The sequence below is a fragment of the Pteropus alecto genome, unplaced genomic scaffold (genome assembly GCF_000325575.1).
Source record: "Pteropus alecto unplaced genomic scaffold, ASM32557v1 scaffold34, whole genome shotgun sequence".
NCBI lineage: Eukaryota > Metazoa > Chordata > Mammalia > Chiroptera > Pteropodidae > Pteropus > Pteropus alecto.
Window position 1 is genome coordinate 2,584,473 of NW_006435763.1, and position 8,286 is coordinate 2,592,758.

At 42.0% G+C, this 8,286-nt stretch overlaps 1 protein-coding gene across 3 annotated transcripts in view; it reads right to left on the minus strand.

The window, feature by feature from the left end:
• CPPED1 (calcineurin like phosphoesterase domain containing 1) overlaps positions 1-8,286 on the minus strand; it is a 101,484-nt gene that overhangs the window by 73,493 nt on the left and 19,705 nt on the right. The gene's annotated exons all lie outside the window — the stretch shown is intronic.

Below are 8,286 nucleotides of genomic sequence, written 5' to 3' on the forward strand. Positions count from 1 at the left end.
AGTGCTGTTCTGCTCAGAGGGCTAGTCCAGCACCTCTATGCAGACTGCCACGGGTTCACTGCCTAATGGCCTCTACAGTCACCGCTCGCTACAAGAGACAGAGTCCTCAGATGGGAGTAGAGAACAAGACCACTCAGATCATACATGATTTTTGCCGCTTGGCTCCTTATCTTCCTTTTGAGTCATAGAGCTTTTAAAGAATGTGATGCAAGCTAGACTTTCTCCCCACTCCACCCCCAAAGCATCTATGCAAAACCCCCTGGACTCTGCCCAATTTTATGGGTCTCACTGGCCAGATGAACCTTGTTCACGGACCTGGCACTCAGGTTAAGAAACCTGCCTCTAGAAGTCCCCCATTGGACTATATTTTTAGTGCCCTAGAAGGGAATCCTCATAAAGTTTCTTTTAAATCTAAGATTTTCTATGAAAAGCTGTGTCCCTCTTAGATACAGGTATGATTTTATTTCTTTGACAACTCCCTCTTTTTTCTCTGGCTAAACTTCTATCTTATGAACCACAACAACCATTAAGGTCTGCTATTCGTATCTGGCTCCCTCCCTCTGATCTTGACTTCTTATACAACCTGTATTTTCTTTGGTAATGACTGGTCATTTCTTATATTTTTACGTCGTGTTTCTGTTTGTTTTAAGCCTTCTCATGTTTCATGAAACAAACAAAATATAAGACAAGGATCTCTCAATTTTCAGTTTTTGATCCAAACACTGGAAATTAGAGAGAAAGAATACAAAAGGATTTTTTTGTTCCTTAATCAAAGGGCAACTGTTGACTAGCTCCTATTATTCTGCTTCAGTCATTTAATCTCATTGAATAATCAAACATCCTGTTTTCCTCGTTGAGATTAAGAAGGCTTGAGCGTTTAATTAAAGGTAGAGTTTCTGCCATTGAGTTTATGCTTTGCTCAATTATAATATCCATGGATTGACTATGAAGAGACAGCTCCAACTAGTCAAGCAAGAGTGTGTCCCTGTGTGTACATGGATAAGGGCTCTTAACCTGGGGTCTGGGGAGATCTGTGAACCTGGATGGGGTTGGGGGGAAACTACATTTTTAATCATCTCTAACTGATCATTTAGCATTTCCTTCTACTATGAAGCTGATTTAAAAAAAAAAATCAGATGTATTAATACCCCTGTGACTTTGTCACCAAGAGAGAGCACAGAGGTTTTATATCCCATTATGTATGGTTGTTGTAGATATCTTGCAATGTTGTTTAAGCACCAATTTGAAATTATGGTAGTTCTTAGCCCTGCTGTTAGATCGTGTTACATAACAGATCAACAAAGAAGCATGCGCTTCACTCTACAGAATAATTTTAAAAATATTTTGATAACTGTATTTCAATATAATTGATTTCCTTTTAAATCTATGCGTTTTGTTTTATGCATTTAAAAACATTATTCTGAGAGGTGGTCTGGGCCAGAGGCTTCACCAACCTGCCAAGGGGTCCAAGGCACAAAACAGGTTAACATTGAAACTGATATCATGTTGCATGTTAACTGTAATTAAAAATTCTAAAAAATAAAATAAAAGCCAAAAAATAAGAAGAAAACAAAGACAAACCACAGGTTAAGATGCCAGGACCGGGAACAAAGAGGTGACAGAGCCAGCAGCAAGCGCTGCCCCTCAGCCACGAGGCCATGTGGCACATGCTAGCCGGGTGGGAGGGTGATTACCACAGCCAACCTCGCTGCTTCTGATCACACACCTAATCAGAAACAACTCTCCAAGTAATGCTCCGAGTTCCCTAATTAGCAATATTAGGTAAATTAGCTCAAACCACTTTCAATCAGCCTCAGCAGAAGGCAGGCAGTGTTGTTGATTGCCTGGCTGCTCTCCCCGAGCTTCCAATGGGTGTGAAGGAGCCAAGAGCCACAGGGCTGGCTGAAAGCTCCGGCCTTCCTGCACATTCCAGGGCCTGGTGTATTTCAACTAAGGTGTGTCACTCTCTGGCACCCACATGACCCCCGGTTTGGCGGTACAGCACATTGTCTTTAAATCCGGGCATTTCTTAGCACCTAGAACAGGCATTTAAAATAAAAACACAAGGCTAATTATACAGCTGAGGAAATAAACCTGAGTTAACTAAGCTTCTTCTAAAAACAACAGCAAATCCTACGGTAATAGGGACAAAAGGGCTTCGTTCAGCGGACACTTTCTGCTTGCCTATGGTGCTGCAGGCAGTGCAGGCACTTATCACTTGGATGACAGGGACTGATGTACTAGTTGCACAAAAGACATACTCTAGAAGGGAAGTGTGGGTCAGGCCCAAGCGATGTCCTCCAGGGAACTACATAGTGAACTGGCTAGTGCTCACTCAACGCAGATGCTAAAGCAGATCTCAAACCCAGCCGATCCATTCTGACTCCAGGCCTAAAGAAAAGCTGCCTGGAGAAGAAAGGCTGATAGCAGCACTGTCTAGATTAGCTCCCACACGGGGAGATTATCACCCCTAGCTCTGACTGGGAGAGAGGATTAACCAATTATGAGAGTCCAATCCACAGAATGCAATGCCATTATTAAAAGCCTGACATAAACCTCTATGTATCTACATAAAAGGATTTTTCCAGACAGATGAAAGGGTAAAAAGTCAGTCACAGAACAATGTGCACAGAATGATGTCACATAAGACATGTACACACTTTTAACTATGGTGACCCCAACAGAAGGACTTGAGGGAGTTACACAGTTTATTCTAGATACAGATTTTAAATCTTTACAAAAAGAACATATTCACATGTTACTTGGATAATTTAAAAATCTAATAAAATAACAATAAAACAGATCCGTATCTACCTGAGTTTGAATCCTACAAAAGATCAGAATGAAAAGAATTTCATATTTCCATGTGTCCATATTCCTTATTTCTAGGTCAAGCACGATTGTCGTCTGTTTTATTCACTGATATAGCACAAGCATCTAGAACAGTGCGCCTAGCATGAAGCAAGCACTGAAAGGAGATCTGTTAAATAAATAAGTAGATTGTTCGTTTAATATAGAAATTTATATTGAGTGCCTACCATGTGCTAGCTACTTGCTAAGGATCATGGGAAACAGTGATTTATTTGACTTGCATTCACTGAATACCTTCCATAGGCCCAGCAGTGTTGGCTGCTAGATGAAAATACACACCGATACAGATACACACATACTGCCCTTTAAGAATTTAGAATTAAGCTTGTGGGAAGGTGAACTTGCAGAAGGTTGGAGAAATGAGATAAAGCTCTTTCCTGGCCAGAGCATTAATCCTGGCTTTGGTTTTCAAAATTATGACTCTGAGGCTTTGCTTATCTTAGTCTGTCTTGTACCAGAATTATGTTCATGCATTTGTGCCTGTCTAGCTGGGGGAAAATAAATACCAACCCTCCTGGACTGTGTGAATGACGAAAGGACAATGGCTTATTCTCTGCCTGAAGACCAAAGCATCAAAGCATTCTATCTTTGCTCAATGGCCGTATCTGCCAATTCTATCCATTCAACACAGAATTAGAAATCTCCAAGTAGGGAAGGAGTCCGGGTGGTCATCTGGCCGTGGCTCCTCTCATTTGGACTTGGCCCAGCCCTTCGCATCTAATTTAAGGTGGAGGGCTAAGGCAGAGCTTTTCAGGCATCACTTGGGTCTTTACGGAAAAGATTCTATTTGTAATTCTGCTTTGCATTCCAATAGCATCTCCTAGCTACCACTCAGTTGATGCCTTTACTCTCCAGGCTTTTACAGCCATATCTGCAGAAGCCCAGTCCTTCTCTACCTTGAAGTTAAGATTTTTCCACCTAAGTGGATTATTCTGCACTTATCTATAGCAATCACCTTTGTGCACATACCTTCTCCTTCAATTTGTCAGAATCATTTCTGAATTTAATTCCATTTTCATATTCAGTCACTTTGATCCCAACAGAAATGATCCCCCAAAATTCAAATATAAGATGCCCGGGATCATTTCAACTTTGAAACTGAAATGTGGTTACTGCTCAGTGGATGTGCAGAAGTTAAGTTAGGGAACGACATTAAATCAGAGGGAGGATAAAGCCTGTGCTTCTAGTAACAAACGGTTTCTTCATCTATAAATCCAGCGTTATCAATACTGTAGACCTATATGTTCTCATCCAAAATAGTCTGGGCCAGATCTGATTGGAAATTTGGAGTTATTCAAACTTTAAAATACTAATAAAGGGCACAGGGCACATATTAACTAACACCTCAAGCTTGAGTAATATTTTGCTAGCAAAACATATGAACATATAAATATTCTCACTGAATAGGATAGAGACTATAAATAGCCTCATGTCAGTTCAGGTCAGTTTTGCTGCCAACTGAATTAGTTTCAAACTTAAGAAAAACTCAGTTTTCAGAGCTTTCTGAATTTTGGAATGGCAGATAAGGGATTATGCACATGTACGTGACCCAAATCAATGAACCAGGTCTAGCTCTCCTGTCCATTCCACAGAGAGAGCCTTTGAAAGCAAGTACGTGTGGTTGTCTTCCTGAATATTTTGGCTAAGTTATGTTTTGGAAGCCCTCCATAGTGGAGGTCACCGCTTTAGTTATTCAAACTATTGTTTAGAAAGTAAAACAGAGCATGGTAATGAGAGTTTTCTGGCTAAACCCCATTATCTTTTCACAAACCTCTGTGTACAGAAAAAAAACTGTACATAGCACATTGAAAAGTAAAAAATGCAGGGCCTTGAGCATTTTAGTCTAGCAAAGTGCTTCTCAAACTTGACTGTCCCTAAGATTCACCTGGGCATCTTGTTAAAATGCTGATTCTGTCTCATTAGTTCTGAGTGGGGTAGAAATTCTACAATTCAAACGAGCTCCTGGCTGCTCTCCAGGGACCACCCTTTTTGAGTGAGGCCATAGTAGAAAGAGCATGAAGTTTGGAAACAGATAGATTAGAGTTAGATCCTGACTCCACCATTTACAAGCTGAGTGACCCTGGGATAAGCACTTAATTGCTCTGAGCCGATTTCCACCATGGGTTAAAATGGACATAACAATGACACCTCCTTTTCATAACTATAACGACTAGGTGAGCTAGCAATGCAGTTCCTGGCACACAACAGACCCTGAGTTCCATCCTATGTCATCTGTGGTAGGTTGAAAAACGGCCCCCCAAAGATGTGCACATCCCAATCCCCAGAATCTGTGAATATGTTACCTTACATGGCAAAAGGGTAATTTGTAGATGTGATAAAGTTAAGGATTTGAGATGGAGAGGTTACCATGGGTTATCTGAACCGGCCGATGCAATCATGAGGGTTTTTATAAGAGGAAGCAGGAGGGTAGGGATAATAGAATATGAGAGGATGAATCAAAAGTCAGAGAGGAGAGATGATGCTGTTTCTGGCTTTGAAGATGGAGGAAGGGGCCATTTTACAAGAAACGAGGGCAGCGTCTAGAAGCTGAAACCTCCAGAAGGAAGGCGATTCTGAGGACTCACTTGAGACTTCTGACCTCCAGAGCTGTAAGAGGATAAATCTGTGTTATTTGAAGCCACTAAATTTGTAGGAGTTTGTTACAGCAGCAGCCTCAGGAAACTAACACACTATCGTCTGGAAGAATGCAGGCTTGCCTCGATATACATAACAGAGGATTTCCTGGGGACAAATCATCACCTAAAAGGAAATCAGGTAACAGGTGCCCAAGTTGAGGGCAATACACAAAGAATTCTTCAAGGAGACTATACCAAGGGAAGAATTCCTCCTGCATTACCTGTTTTGTTTGGTCATGGCCATTTTTAATAAACAGGGCTGGGCACACGTGTTAATAACAAGCTGCGCTACAGGCTGAGGGGAATCTCTTGCACTCTAATTGCATCATCGTGTTCCAGTCTGCCGGCCTCCCACATAATTGCTGAAATCTAACGAGGCTCCCGGGGACAGTATCAGTGGGTCAATGCTTCAACATCGGGAGGACAGAAGAAAGTAACCCTGGGCTTAAGAGTGAAGGATTGAAAATCAATGGCCTCAACATGTGTACAAATCTTCATCCGCTATTTATAATGTGGCCTATCCCATAGAGAAGCTTTAGAAAATAAGAAAATACCAAGATAACAAGAAAGATGTCTGCAGAATAAGACGTGTTTCAAAACTCAATGGGTTTTGTCCTCAATTTCTTGGCTCCAAAGGCTCCTCTCACCACCCCTGGTTTTCCACTCCGTTCACTAGACTCTAGGCTCCGCAGATCCTTCTGGTCTCTCATTTCCAACGATTACGTCTAGCGCTGCACCTGGGACTTAGTTTGCACACAATAAATATGACGACGGATATTCACATTGCAAAAGCGTACCATGACTTTCTTTGGAAAAAGAATTATCCATAAAGTTCATTTTCTCCAGTTTGAACTTAAAACTACTTGGCCCAAGATATTATTTATGGTAGAATTAAAAGTATGTTTCCTGATTTTATTTGCCCATTAATATATACATTTGACAGTTAATAATGTGCTAAGCAGCCGGGGCAAATAATTACTTTTCTAGTGTCTGCCTCTGCATATGAGCTAAACGAGGGTAAGCAACTAATTGCATATTAAAAAATGGTAACTAGTTTTAAAACATTCCGTTTAATCTCAGACCACAATATTCAAAACAGTTACAGTCCTTTCGCTGGCTCAGTTACAGTTCCACAAAACAGTCCAAATCTTCAGAACAGAAATAAACCCTGCTTGGGTCACAATGAATACAAAACACATATTCAAAAGTTTGCCAGTTCGCATTTATGAGGTCTTCTGTCCAACTGGTAGAGTTGATCATAAAAACTATCTTTTAATTTTCTTATGTTCATTTTATTTTATTTAAGAGCAATGTAATTGCATGGAAAGCTTTCATTTTAAGTCTTATTTTGAAATGTGACTGAATACATTAACATAATTCAGAACAACTCAGTAAACATCTACAAGAACATGTTATATAATTCTAGTGACTCTCATAATACTCTATTTTAAAAGAAACCACTGAACAGAAAAATGTTAAATTCAGATCTGGTTTTCGAGTGTCCAATAAAAACAAGTTTGCTCGCTGTGTGGTCCAGTGAGAGCTCCGGCAGACGCGACAGTGCTTCCCGGGCCGAACAATTCCAGAGACACGGGCTCACTGCAAGTCAGACCAATCCGAAGTAACTAACACGTCACCTTGGTTTACCGTGCAAACCAAGACTCCTACTACTATTTCTAACTCCTTAGAAACAGGCGCACTCTGTGGTCGCCTTAGCACTGTACAATCTCTGCACTCAGGATCCCTTGGCCAAGAGCCTTAACTGGCCAAGTTCACAGGCAACTAAGATTTCACCCCTCTACAAACTGAAACCCAGCACCTTCCTGTGAATACACGTGTCTCTGGACTGAGCTGCTGAGACACACAGCACCTGTACAGAGATACAGAGTCGTCTGTCACTGCACTGCATAGCCCTAGACCGCTGAGGTTTTAAATTCTTGCTGTACCAGTGGGCTCTTGGCTCAGAAACTGAGACTCTACGAAGGTAAGGGGTCTGTCCAAGTTTACCTAGTGCATCAGGGGAAGGTGTGAAGCTGGCATCCCAACAACCTGAGCCCTCGTTTAAGTCTTTGTCCGCTGCCTTATCTTCTCTCTTCCCCATTGTCCTGCACTTTTGTAGAGGTCCACCAGCAGGACGGGCTGCTCCTCCAGGGATGACGTCACCAAGTTCTACTTGGAGGGAGTCAGTGATGTAAGCATGTGCACACTCGTGACTTTGTGTAAAATACTAGTAAATAGAATGAGGGCAAGTTTGAGGGTGTTCCCTGCTGACCACACTGCCTGGACTTTGAGAGAGCAATTCTGGGAGGCCCTTCTTCCATTCTCACATCTCCATTCTGGGATTGTTCTGGATAGACAGGCTGCCAGACAAGTGAGCTTTGTTGGGAAGGAATCAGTGCACCTCCCCTTACTGCAAGGAGCCTCAGCTTCTAAAGGCACTGACCATCTCCGCCGGACTCAAGAATCCTTGTTCACAAGGTAACAGCAGATGAAAACAAACGGCCACGGCCACTGCAGTGTTTTCTGCAGTGGTTTTCAGGTCACGGCTATTCCATTAAGCAGAGACCAGGGCCCAGATAAGAGTGACCATGGGTGCCTGCTCTGCCTCTCTGACAGGCAGAGGTGGTTTCCACCTGCCTATACTTGCTCAGTGGGCTTTATTCTTGTCTGAAAGAGAAGATTGTCAGAGTAGGGAAGAAAAATAATGGCGAGTTCGAGAAGGCATCTATCATTGTCACACTGTCAGCTTCCTACTCTTCTTTAGTGGAACCGTCCCGCT